The sequence below is a fragment of the Zonotrichia albicollis genome, chromosome 1 (genome assembly GCF_047830755.1).
Source record: "Zonotrichia albicollis isolate bZonAlb1 chromosome 1, bZonAlb1.hap1, whole genome shotgun sequence".
Taxonomy (NCBI): domain Eukaryota; kingdom Metazoa; phylum Chordata; class Aves; order Passeriformes; family Passerellidae; genus Zonotrichia; species Zonotrichia albicollis.
In genome coordinates this window covers 124,038,555-124,052,132 of record NC_133819.1, presented here as the reverse complement: position 1 = coordinate 124,052,132, position 13,578 = coordinate 124,038,555, and the positions used below count along the sequence as shown (strand labels likewise).

Genomic DNA, 13,578 nt, shown 5'->3' with positions numbered 1-13,578 from the left:
CCCACAAGCAAAATAAAAAGAATAAAAATGTTCAGTTTAACAAAATTATAATCCAAAAGGAAATGGAAACATCATATTCTCTTTGTGCTGTTTGTCTATTTTGGTCTGTTTCAGGCTGTCCACATCAATGAATGAAATTTGAGATCCACAGAAAGCAGCATGATAAAAACAACAGACATACTGTATTATAAGAACTTTTTTGAAAATTAAAGTGGGAAGAAATATTTAGGGAAAAGAACAATTAATTCAACTTTTAATGTCCTTAGCATACAGCATATAGAGAAAAGAATAAAAGAGGCATTGCAAGTGCTCTGAACTGTGTGTGCTACGTACTGTGTTATTAAAATGCTGCACACTTCTATGCTGTACTTCTACTGTACATTCCCCAGTTAGAAAAGAAACAACTATATACAAAGCAAGCTGTAATTACATGACTATAACATTTATATAATACACATTTGGGGAGAAGCAACATAGCTTAATATTCGAACTGCAATTGTATAAATAACACTTCAAAATCGTTGTTCACTTTTGTTAAGTCCATTTAGCAGTTTCTGGTTGAAAGTTCAAAAACAATTATCACAGTTCTTAAATATTAATACAATAAAGAATAGATTTTAAAAAGGTTTGAAATACAGAAAGGATTACTATGTACCACTATGGAATACAAAGCAAAAATAATACAGACCCTTTAATAACCATCACTAAATTTACTTGACCTACCTTATCTGTAGCAAAATGCTAAGTCCCCCGAGAGGCCTTTGACTAATTTTCCTAGTAAATTCTTCAACGACACATAAACAATCAAGGTTTCTTTCACAATTCACTCATTTTACAAATACTATATCATTCTCAACCTTTAGAGATTATATTAAAACTCCCCTAAAGCTTAGCATATTGAGTAAAGAAGCATTTGTACTTTAAAACAGGACCATCTGCATTTCATTAACAGCTTAACCACCATCTTGTCTACAGATAAATACAGCATTATTAAATATGTTTTTAGAAAGTAGTTATTATTCTGAGTTCTTAAGTTGCATCAAATTATATTCTTATAATATTCCAAAGCTGTAATTTAAAGAGTTTAAAAAAATAAAGGGAAAGAACATAAGCATTTTTCTGAGGAAAGTTATTGATGCAGCTTATAATAATGAGGCATAGTTTGTACCTACTTTGCAAAATTTCATTACAGGAAAGAATTGCTCCAATTTTATACAAAAAAAACCCCAACCCATTCAAAATGACAAAATGTGTTTGTATAGAAATTTAAAAAATTCAAGGACGTTTGAACGTTAGCTGTCATTATGGTCCAGTTCACTGTTTATTTCTTTGGTATGCATCTCCTGACCTGTATATAAAATTCATAGTTTCAGAAGTGACATGTGCAAGCCTTGGACAACTGGGGAAAAGGCATATTTCCTGACCTTGTAACCATAGCAACCACTTGCTGATTGGTAGCAGGCAGCCTTTCCATCCTTTACCACTGAAGGCAAGTATGTGAGATTGCTGGCTTTGTTTGTGGCTTGTGCTTTATTTACATGCAAACACGAATGTCAGCCTTAAAATCCCCCTTCCTTTTTTGTTCATTTGTATGTTTTTGTTGAACATTATGGTAGGAAAGCAGGAAATGAAAGATTCTTATTTCATAGCTTTGCAATCAATTTACTAAAATATTAAAGCAATAAGTGGTTCCACTTTAAAACATGCACATACACTTTGAACAAAGTTGGAAAGATGAACAAAAATTTGCCATTTGTGCTATTAACATGTGCTTCAGCAATCAATAATATTTTTTGTAATTGATTCCAGTTTGCAGGAGAAAAAACCCCTTTTTTTAAATACACTTCAATAGGAACCTTTTCATAAAATAGAATTTTCTTCCTTTTCTACATTTTCCTTTCCTTTATTAATTTGATATTTTGGAGTACACTGAGCAAAATGTAAATTATAAAATACATAAATGTGGAGGCTGCTCATTCCATGATTAAGGTTCCAAATTTTCCCTTCAGCATCATATTAAACACTTGGAGGCTCTCAGTCCAGCTGAATCCTTTGTTGATAGCAGTCACAAACACACCTCCCCGAAGCCCCCACTACAGCTACATTCTCCTATAAAAAAAAAAAAAAAAAAAAAAAAAAAAAAAAAAAAAAAAAAGAGAGAGAGAAGAAAAAGAAAAATACTCAGTACAGTTCAGCTTGATATATAAGCTGTTCAAGGGTGGTATAGACTAAGCATGCATGGGCACATTTTGTTCTCATCCTGAAAGAGGCTGCATGTCCAGGTCAGGACTGCTGTTAGTGGCAGGGAGGTAAAAGGGAAGTCCACTTAGCCAATGTCTTGCTTAGACTGTAATAAACTGTGCAGTAATGAAAGAATGCACTTTGTGATATTCCTCTTCTATGGCTATCATTTGAGATGAAATAATTACTTTTTTTTCTATATGAATAGTATGAGAGATGCTTTTAATTTAATGGGTAACTATTTTAGGGTAATTTTTCTGCACTTGACTAGCATATTTACAGGAGTCTTTTGACCACATTAATATTATTTTGTGATGGGTTTACATAATTTTTAAATCCTTGTACCACCAGCATTATTCCTGCATCTATTCTTTCTTATTAATTGCTTCAGGAAGCACTATAATTAATAATCAAAATTAGAAGTGATAATAATACAGTGAGAACACTCTTAAGAGCATTGTTACAGAGACACTAAAAGGTAAAAATACATTACCTCCTATAAAAATATTCTATAGAATATCCTAGACTTTGCAGGACTTTAAAAGGATTTTTATTTATCTGACACTACTATCCATGAATCAGATACTAAAAAATTATATATAATTCACTCTATATACATATATGCATATATCTATAAAAAGACATTCACATGCATAGAGTCTGCAGTCCATTTGACTACAAGTGGGCTAAAAGTGTTTAAAAATGCATGTTATGGGCTTGTTTACAAAATACTAAGTAATGAAATCATCAAATCATATTTCTAAGTAGTGCTAATGCATCCTCTGTTTTCATGAATATATTTAGGGTTTATTTCTAATGGGTAAATTTACTGACAGAAGTGGTCAAATTTAAGTCAACTTATATTTTGGCAAATTGAATTATTAATTTGCATATATATTCTGGAAATCAGGTCTTTAAATTTGTAATAACAAATTTAAACTTTCACTTTGCAATCAGATCTAATGCAAAAAGATTAATTTCAAGCCTACAAGGCTCTCTCTGGGACCTATTTAAAAATCCTTCTATTTAAAGCTCATCCTCACTTATTTTTTTCACATGTAAAGGTCATTTTCTAGTGCACTTAAAAATATTACTTAAAGAAGTAATTCTCAAGAAAAACATTATTTAATGTTTTAAATAGTTAAAGTATTTCAATATTGTTTCATAAATTAATATAAAGATTTACTCTGACCTGGCAGAGACATGCACACTGATGAAAGACATCTCTTCCAACTAGTCCAATTGCAATTCCCCACAGAATGTGAAAGAGAAAAAAAAGTCTGTTAAATTTTCAGTTCTTTCTTAATATGAACTTTAAAATCACAAGATTTTGAAAAGAAAAGCAGCTTAGATTAGTAAAAGATTTTTCATTTTTTACATAATGGTTCTACTCAGCAGTAATTTGCTTTACTAGAATGCTGTAAAGTTCTCTCTCAGCTCTGATGTACTGTATAAAACATTTCTTAACTCATTAATGTCAAATATAAATTAGTTTTATATTGGAATTTTAACAAAGCAGACTCCACAGGCAACATAAAAAGCTAGACTATTGTCAGAAATGGTGTAAAGCCGAATGCAAATTTAACCCAGGTATCATTTATCATAAAAGACACACAGACATAAAAAAAAGACACATTGCACTTTCTAGGATGTCCTGAAAATATTGCTGAATACTAGGCAACATGACCAGTAACTGGAATTCTGAAAACAAACAAACAAATAAACAGAAATGAAAAAGGCAACTTTTTAATTGAGCCAATAAAAGGTGATTGCATCCATGTTATTAAAATATTTTTCTTTGATAAAACAACTGTGGGCTTTGACTAATATGCAGTGTTGTAGTGTCCTGAATATGATTTTTCCACTTGTATATCCCTTGAATATCTGAGCAAGCATGTTGTATTGTATTAATATCATAATTCAAAGGGAAATTTATTAAGCCTCCCCCCTCCCAGTATTCCCATTATAGCTAAAAGTTGCAAATTCTATATGGCAGAGCCTAGACAGTAATATCAAATTTTAATAACAATTTCTCTTCTTCAGTCAATGCTATACTGAAGAAAAGCATAAATTGCTGTGACTGACCGTTAGTTGTTAGAGAAGCAATCTGACTTCTCCACACCCTTATTTCAGTGTATCTGCTCTGTCCCTCAGCTGTATTAATGATAGCATGAAAGGTCACATGATAAACGAGTGACAAAAATATCAAAACATATTAGCCTGTAGCTTTGTTATCAGTGTATGGCAGATATGACAGAAAATTGTATTTTTCCCCTGAATAATTTTGTGTTACATTTTGCTGGCTAGGCAGAGTGAATTAGGGAGAAATTTCTGCCTCTGACTGTTTGTCTCTTTTTCTGACATACTTGAAGTAATAATATACATTAATAATAGGGAATAGGCACAGGGAAGAGGTAAAAATTCAGGGACAGACTGTCTGTTTCGATTCTACAGGGTGCTATCCTTGTTTCTTTTGCAATACAAATTTTGTTGAAAAATATGCACAGCATTGAATCTTATTAATGCGACTGATAATGATCTGCTGTGTATTATGGATATAACAACAGGAACATGCAGGAAAAAGAGAAAGAGAAAAATAACTTTAAAGTAATGATGTTACGTTTCCACCCAGTTGTACTTCTCACCAGTACAAATGCACATACTCACTAATTAAATAAAGGCAAGCACCAACAATGCTCATTGTAGCAGAGACCTAGTAATTATGAATTAGAGACAGATATTACTCCTGCTGGTTTAAAGGCTGGCAGCAGTTGCAGTCCCTGGGGAGATGAGGTTAGCAATCTTTGAAAGAGAAAATAGAAATTGGCGGGAGCTTAATATCTTATGGCCTATCAGTCTCCATGGTCAGGCCATATCCAAGTTCCCTTTGCTGCTGGCAAACAGCATCAGTGGCAACTCAGTCCTTAAGCTCCCAGAAGATCAAAAGCTATTGAATAGAACTGTTCTGAAAGACACAAAGAGAAGATCACAAGCCCAACATGAAAAGTTATATAATTAAAACCTTAATAAACTGATAGCATATACATATAGATGGAGTATTAGTGATGTACTGCAACGCATGTTAGGTGTGAATAAAAATGAGGGTGCACTCTTTACAATGAACAAGCAGCAGTGGAATGAAAGAAAGTCTTTCAGTCTTCACCAAAATTTCAAATTGATTTTACCAAATTTGTCTAATGATTTGTTGACTTTTTATTTTCATTGTTATTCATTTATGTGCAGTTCCATATTTCTAATTATCTTGTGAGAAAAGAACTGCAGAAATATATCTGAAACAAAAAAGTTCTTGCAGTATTTATGATCTGATTCACAGAAGACAGTACCCGAAATCTCATGAGAACAATGTTCTCACATGAGATTTCCAACCAATTTTACAGACCAGCACAATCTGAATAGTTTGGATCTATTCCCCAACTCCAAAGGTTTGAAATATGTATCTCATCACAAATGCCTTGTTGTATTGTGCAGAAACTGTGGAGTGAAATAAGGGAGCATGCTATATCCTTCAAGAACTTCAGTGGGTAAGGTGGCAATAAAGCCTGGAGTTTTATTGAAATTGTCCAATTTATAGGTCAGACTTTTTTTGTGTGTGTATATATATATATATACACACACATATAACTCCATAAGGAAATTCTGCTATTATTTACATACAAAAATAAACATCTGTTAGTCAAGGCAGGGTGCAAACATATAGGAAGAACCAACCTTTACCCCAAAGAATTTACAACTTAAATAATTATTATTTGTGTTTTCAGTGTCATACCTGGCAATATATTCAAGAGTGACTATGCACAGAAAAATACCCCTCACTGCCTGCCCCCAAATACCTCTCCATCCTGGAATACCTGCTGTTTTTTCAGGTAGAATTCAATCTCCTTTTCTCTTTCTTTTGACATATCTCACACTGTTAGTCAATATTCATATTAAGCCCCAATATCACTGTTCCAAGATTCAGTTCATGCTTTATACTTTAAGTTAGTCAAAAGTCAGGGTTCGGCTTGGGATGTCTTAATAAGCCTATATTCAACTTCACTGTGTTCTCTTACTTTTTATGTCACATCTTTCCCACTGAGGTACAGTTGATTCAATTTATTTAAATAACCAAATATTTTATTTTTTTCCAGACTCATTTCACTCTTCTGCATCTCCTGAGTTTCTCTCTCTCTTTTTTTTCCACACAAAAATGTATATTGTTGATTTATATTAATTACTTCTGCTCAAGACCATCCAAAATTGATACTGGTACCCTCTGTTTCAAAGTTTATGAATTTTCACTAAATCTTTAAAGACTTCTATACACAAGAAAGCTGAAACTTAATATAAGCATTTTCTTTCTCTATTCTTTTTTTCTTTTTTATTTTCTTTTTTTATTTATCCTTTTATGTTTTGTATTTAGAACCAAGGCCTTTCAATATTTCCCAATAGCTTCTAAATAAAGTACAGTGAGTACACTAAACATACCACTAGAGTAACCTATATTCCTGGCTTCAAAGAATGGTGTTCAAATGGTTCTGTATCTAAAAGTAGATACTTCTACTAGAAAATTACTAGACAATTTGCAAGACAAAATTAGAAGAAAAAATCTCACCATTCTCAGAAAGCACCTGATTCTGCCTTCCTAGGATACCTTTTTATACTGCAGAAATACCATTAAATATTCAGGAGATGAAGCCATGATCATGGTATAACAGTAAGAGACTGAAAAGGAATAGAGTCATCTATGTCTGGTTTTTTCCTTAAGTGGAGATACACACTTTCAGGTCGTTGTCATTTCATCCCTACAGCAATTTATATATTACATGAGACAAATTACCCCTTAAAATTTCTATTTCTCTCTACTGACTACAGAGAGATTCTAGGAGGAGCAGCCAAGATGCAGTTTAGCACTAGATAAGAAAAATTCTAAAACTACATATTCTCTGTCACTATATTATTCGTGTTTGTTATGGTGAGAATAAACCAACAAAAAATAAAAATTTTCACTAGAATAATATTTTCCCCTCAGTAGTACGAAATAAATTTTGATGAAGTTTATCTGTGAATTGCTTCCATCATGTAAGTTCAGTCAAATTTTTCAGTACTTAGCAGGCCTTTTTGTTTGTACATCTTGCTAGTCAAAAATTTTAAATTGACTCGAGCAGTATACATCAGTATTCCTTAGATATGTTAAATTGACAGACCCACATATTTGCATGTTTATAAAAAGGTACTGTGAACTTGATATCTCTGTCTTTTTATTGACTGTGTTTTTTCTTAGCAAAATGCTATACTCATTGTGACAGGAGTAAATTATGCTGGTTGTGTGACCACATAGTATATCTGAAAATTAATTGATCCTCAAGGACTTTAAACAAGGTCTAAAAATTTCTACTCTCCCAAATACCATTTGACCTCACTGTCCAGGTCATTTCAATACTGACCTATATCATCACCTTTTACTAAGAGAATTGCTGATTCTCTTTCAAATCCCATTTTTAAGCTATTTCTTTGAATGCCCTCTTGGAAGAAATATTTTCTTTTAGTACATGGAGTTCACCATCAAATGCCCTAATATCATAAAATCATAGAATCATAGAAGAGTTTCAGTTGGAAGGCAACTTAAAGGGTGATTTAGTCCTATCTCCAATTGATACATAGATGTATAGATAGGCAGATAGATATTGCATCTTATGAAGTCTCCTGATTTTTTTAAGAACTGCTTTTCTACAGAAATATTTCTATGTTATAATTCTGTGTTTGATGTTCACTGTGTAGTTCCACTGTCAACCTTTCCAACTCTTAGGGTTCAATTCTGAGTACGGCTACATAGCCATAATGACAAATAAATCTTTCATTAGAGTGAATAACCAGAGCTGGATTGCAGCAAATTTTAAACAGGGTCCATGCACTTGTTTTACTCCAACTCTTTTGAAGATCAAGTTCCCCTCTAGATAGTTTTCATGAGTTTACGTCTCTTGCCCCACAGGGTCATAATACAAGGCAAGTGATTTGATGGCTTAAGTGATTACTCCTGCCAGTTTAATATAGATCTGTTCAAAAGACCTTATGGAACTATTTGGCAAGTTTATGAATGCTTTTCAGTCAAATTTCTATTTCTGTTTAAAGAAATGGCAGATCTAGTGTCCCATGGAAGTGCTTAGGATTTCACAAAGAAAAGAGGGACAAACTCACTTATTTTCAAAAATGTTTTGATTTGTACAAGCTGTTGCTAAACAATTCTAAACTTTACATAATTTATTCCCACATTATTGCCTTTCCTCCAGTCTCCTATTTACTTTCTGAAAGAAATTATATGTGCTGATTATATATTAGCCAACCCTCAGTCCGTCATATTTCCTTTTTCTTTTCACATGTTCAAACCCAAGATCAAATCTCTTTAGAATATGGTAGTTCTACCTTCATGTTTTATATCTGAATTTTGTATGCTAGCAAAACGTTTAGTTAATAGAGATATTGACTTTACACATTTCAGTTAAATCTAGATTATTTTAATAATTATCCCATTCTTTTTCAGTCTGATTTTGTGGTGTGAAATCCTCCCAACATCTCATTTGAACAACATACTTTTGTTCTTGTCATTTTATGCTACAAAATTCCTCATAGATATTTATAATTTAAATAGTTTAGCCTATGAAGGGTTCTATTTTTAGTTTTATTTTCATTATCTTTTCTAGTATTTTCCTGAGAAAAAGAGCATCACTCTTCCCATTCTCTTTGTAAGATTGTCCATTTGTAAAAATGACTTCCCTAGTTTTGTCTTTAATTCAGCAAAGTGATACATAGTATAAGAGCTACTCTAAATGAAATAGAAGTTCTTTAACAATATCTAAGTTATTCAATAATTATTCAATGGTTTAGTTCTATTATTCTAGAGAAGCAAGCAATATCTTATGCATGTTAACAGTTCTGAACATATGAGGAATATTTTAAAACTCCAATATAGCTCAGCTAGAAACCAGACTTTGGAATTTAGTCAAGATATTTACCCAAGGAAAATCTATTCAAGTAAAGCTAGCTTATAAGCTCTAAAAATAATTATTTCTCTTCTCTGACTTAAATTCTTCATGTTAACATGATGCAAAAGTGATAATTGATTTCAATGGGGCTCACAGGAGTTTCAATATAGCATCAGGACTATCTTTATTAAAATTGGTATGGTACCTGTCAGAACACCAAAGTGGCTACGTTTTGCTCAAGTTTTTGTGTGATATTTTACATAGCTTAATGAATTATTCTCTGTCTCAGTAGACACAGTTTGCTGGCACTTGAACACTTGCCTGAATCAATGAAATAAGCAAATAACATTTTGGAGGCAATCGTCAAAAATCATCTCATTTCAAGATCACTATCAAGTGACTCCAGATGTAGCTTACTGTTATATACTATGCAAAAAGAAAAGAAAACATTACTACAGTCCAAGGTTCTCAAAATTTGTGAGATTTGTGGCCAGTTATAAGTGGTCATCTCCCAGGTCACATATGGACATGCCTGCTTTTCACATACCTCTAATCTTATATGTGGCATTTAAAAAGATGCCCTGGATCTTTCCATTGTACCAGGTCTTGTTCCAGGAAAGTATCTGCCTATTTTACTATGTGCATTCCAATCTTTATAGAGTTCTTCTTCTGTTTGTAAGCATGCATATATCTTAGAAGTGTTATTGAACAGTGAGACTATGGACAGTTTGATGTGTGGTAATATTTGTTAACTCCATTTCCTTCTCCCTGCTCCATATCAAGTGTGTAGGATCTCCATGAGTACTTAAAAGCATCAGTTCAAGATGGGTCAAGCTGAGGTGGATTTTGTCAGCACTTCTTCAAACTGTCCTGTTATCTGCAAATCAATGAGCATTCTGAAACAGGAATCTGAGGTCCAGACTAGGTTTTATTGCACCCCAGGCTAACCTAATAGGGAGTAAATGTATTTTAGCCCCTAGTAACACATGTCAAAATAATTGGAATCTCATTTTTCCCTATCTGTTTGAGGGAAGACTTTGAACAAGCAGAATACAAGGACATGTCCACTGGGACCTGGCCACAGAGTAGAAACAGACTAGATCTAGCTTTCTCTCCTCCTCTTGCCCAATTTTCTAGTCAACTCCACTGAAACTTCTATGATAGTTCAGATGGCCTTTTTTTGGTCACCAAGTCTGGAGCAACATGAGAACAAGCAAGAGACAAGTATGTAAGGCAATATTTCACCTCAGTGTGTAATGTTGGCAAAGGGCTATATGAATAAGCCATTCTGTCCTGGAAACCAAACCCATCATTAAATGTTGTGAAGATACCTTGGAATAGACTCCTAGGCTGGGTTTTAAATAGGGGTTCTTTTTTTATAAAAAGGCCTCACCTTTGAGGAAAGGTTACAGGAGTTGCAGCAAAGCACAGCATTTGCATATTACACATCTCACAGATAAAGCAACAGAAGTATCTACAAATTTTTGAGTACCAGTTTGCTAGATCTAAATGCAAGTTATAAAAGCAGAAGTGTTAATGGTCTCACCACATCTGTGGGCAATATCCATCCACATACCTTGCTTCAGAATGAAAAGATTCTTTTTGAGGTCATTGAAAAAGAAAATCTAGGAATCCTGAATATGTAGTTGTTATTTATTTAGACAATGTAACTGGTCTGAGCACCCATGATCATATTCAGAGGCACTCTAGAGCAGGCAGGAGGTGAGTTACCCATTGCTAATGGCACATGCCTGTGAATTAGGCATTAAATTGGTAAAATTAAGAATCATGGTATGTAAATCAATGAATGATGCATGCAGTAGTCTTTGCTGCCTGTGGTTATCACTCCAACAATTATTTCTCATCTCAAGTGCCTCTGAAAGCTATAGAAGCTGAGTGGTCAGATTCCAATGAGCAAGAAAAGAGGTATCATATAAGAGATTTTCAAAGGCAAGCTTCATATCAGAAAATTCTTTAAGTCCTATTGGTCATCCAAGGACTTGGGGAGAATATTTTCCACTGGATAAAAATCATCTTGTCTCAGAGTTATCATGACCTAAGAAAACATAATGAGCACTGTGAGTAGGATGTTCTGTGCTGTCATGAAGAGATTGCAGACTGAAAAACAGCTATGTGGCAAAAGCAGAAATTATACAGAGGGATTAAAGACATTTATAACAGTAAAAATACAGCACTGGTGGGCAGTGAGCAAGAAAAGGAAGGGAGGCAGTAAGGTATTATTAGCGACAACCAACAAGGGTGCTGCTAGACCAATGATGAAATGATATGCTAGAATGAAGCAGAGAAGCACTTGGAGGATATGGAAATCCCAGCTCTGCACCTTTGCAAAGGGTACTGCAGAAGGCAGAAGTGATCTAAAGCATACAAATCAGGAAATAACATTTTAAGGATTTTGGCTTATTCAGACCAGATCCGGTATGACTATTCAAGACAGCATCGGATAGAGCAAAAGGTCTCACAAGCCTATTAGCAATGTCTCCAGACATGCAGTTTTCTAACAATGTTACACATTCAAGAATAAAGCTTGTTTTCTGGGAAGAAAAGTTTATTAAATCAAGTTCTGACCTTTTGAAGCTTACAGAGGCACAGTTCTCCACTTAAACATACACACAAGTAACATCTCTCACACATGCCTCTATCATCTTCAGTCCCAAATTATACAATGCCAAATTCTTAAACAGACAGCTGTCACCAAGTAGGACTGTTAAAAGTCAACACTAGAACTATTATGTACACAGTAAGTGTACCTGTAAGTACATTTTGTATTGTCAAGTTATTGCACAAACTTTACCTGGGCACTCAATTTATTCACATTTTCCTATTTGATTCTCGAGTGAGCTGTAACCATAAAGGTCAGATTATAGACCTCGAACACTTCAGCTAATGGAAATAACTTTTATGAGGAAATACATTGTTTGTTGTATTTTATAAGGTGCAACACACAGAGGGAAAACACTATCTCTGTTACTGCATTATGCAATGACTTCTGAATGGGCCCAAGACTTTTGGTAGTGGCATTTCCAAGCCAGGCAGGCAAGCCTGTTTAGGACACCTACAGGCACCAAGCCTGGGATTCTGAGTTTAAAGCATCAAGTCATCACTTATGGCAGAATGAAAATTGGAAATTACTACTGAGGCACTTCAAGATCCATACACTTCTGTGCAGCATCCAGCTACCTGAAAACTATTAAGTGAGATACTTGCACAAATATTCTTTAAAGCAGTACAGAATTTTGCCCACTTAATCTAAAGTGTTGTTCAGCAAACACCTTAGATTTGTCATAATAAGGGCTTTAGTTCCTTTTTCTCTTAGGGTGCATTCAGCCTTCTGGAAATTAAGTCTCCAAATCAAATGGAAAGGCACCTTTTCTCATAAGTTTAAGATATAAACTTAAGGAAACATTTCAGTTCAGTTACCCAGGCGAGTAGACTTGAATGCTAAAGGATTTCTACTATCCTTCAAATTTTGTAAGAACCTCAGATACAAGAAATTTGGAAGTTATATACGCTATGCTTGTGGTACCTTACACTAGAAATCTAGACCAAGAAACTAATTTTTTATGTGTGTTAGGTTTTTTTGATGCATTGATGCTGTTGCATAGGTTTCTAATTTAAGTGTCAGCTCTCAAGCTGACACTAAAGTAATAAGAATGTCATCAGAGCAAAATACTTTATACCTTGAATTATTGCTTGCAAATTTGGTAAGAGCATAGATTTTATACAACTGAAAGTAATAAAACATTAGAGTAAGTTTCTTTGGAGTTCTTTGCAGTCACCAGTAGCATTTCTTAGTTTTAAATAATCTTAATATTTTATATAAAACGTTATATATAATTTAATTTCTTGGTAGTCTATTAAAAATAAACTTCACAAAAAAGCCAGGCTCATCTAACCTAAATAAATAATTCCTGCCTTCTTACTTGCATAAAATTATTTCAAAGATCAGCATGTTTTGACCATCATCTGTCTTCTCCTATCTTAGAATCTGTATGACCACGAGTGATCATTTGCATCCCTTATTAAATGATAATAACAGCAATAAAAACTTTAGCTTTTCCAGGTGTAGTAATTTCACTTAATTCCAGCATCTAAGTTTTCTGTACTTACGTTAATGGAAAAGAAAGACTCTTTCAGAAAGTGACCTAAAGAGTAGAATAACAGAATCTTATACTGATCTTCTGGAGATGGCTCTCTGCCTCAGCATTGTATAGCACTTTAGATGACTTCATAGCATTGGCATCCAAGTTGGAAGTCTACAGTAAATATCGCCAACATGTCTATTTGAACATGTCTACATGCACAAATTAAGATTGAAATTGCTCCTTACCTTCAGCAA

The 13,578-nt window shown here is 33.7% G+C and overlaps 2 long non-coding RNA genes across 12 annotated transcripts in view; one reads left to right on the top strand and one right to left on the bottom strand.

The window, feature by feature from the left end:
• LOC113459262 (uncharacterized) overlaps positions 1–1,650 on the bottom strand; it is a 49,448-nt gene extending 47,798 nt beyond the window's left edge. For 2 of the 11 annotated variants that reach the window (XR_012582897.1, XR_012582894.1), the window contains exons 1-2: positions 1,349–1,378; positions 724–784 (exon numbers count right to left, since the gene is read on the bottom strand). This is a non-coding gene — a long non-coding RNA (uncharacterized LOC113459262). Of the gene's footprint in view, positions 1–723; positions 1,130–1,172 lie in introns of those variants that run through there. The other 9 variants (XR_012582889.1, XR_012582898.1, XR_012582890.1 and 6 more) reach the window with 8 other exon arrangements.
• Positions 1–13,578, top strand: part of LOC113459393 (uncharacterized) — a 77,529-nt gene that overhangs the window by 44,341 nt on the left and 19,610 nt on the right. The window lies entirely within an intron of this gene.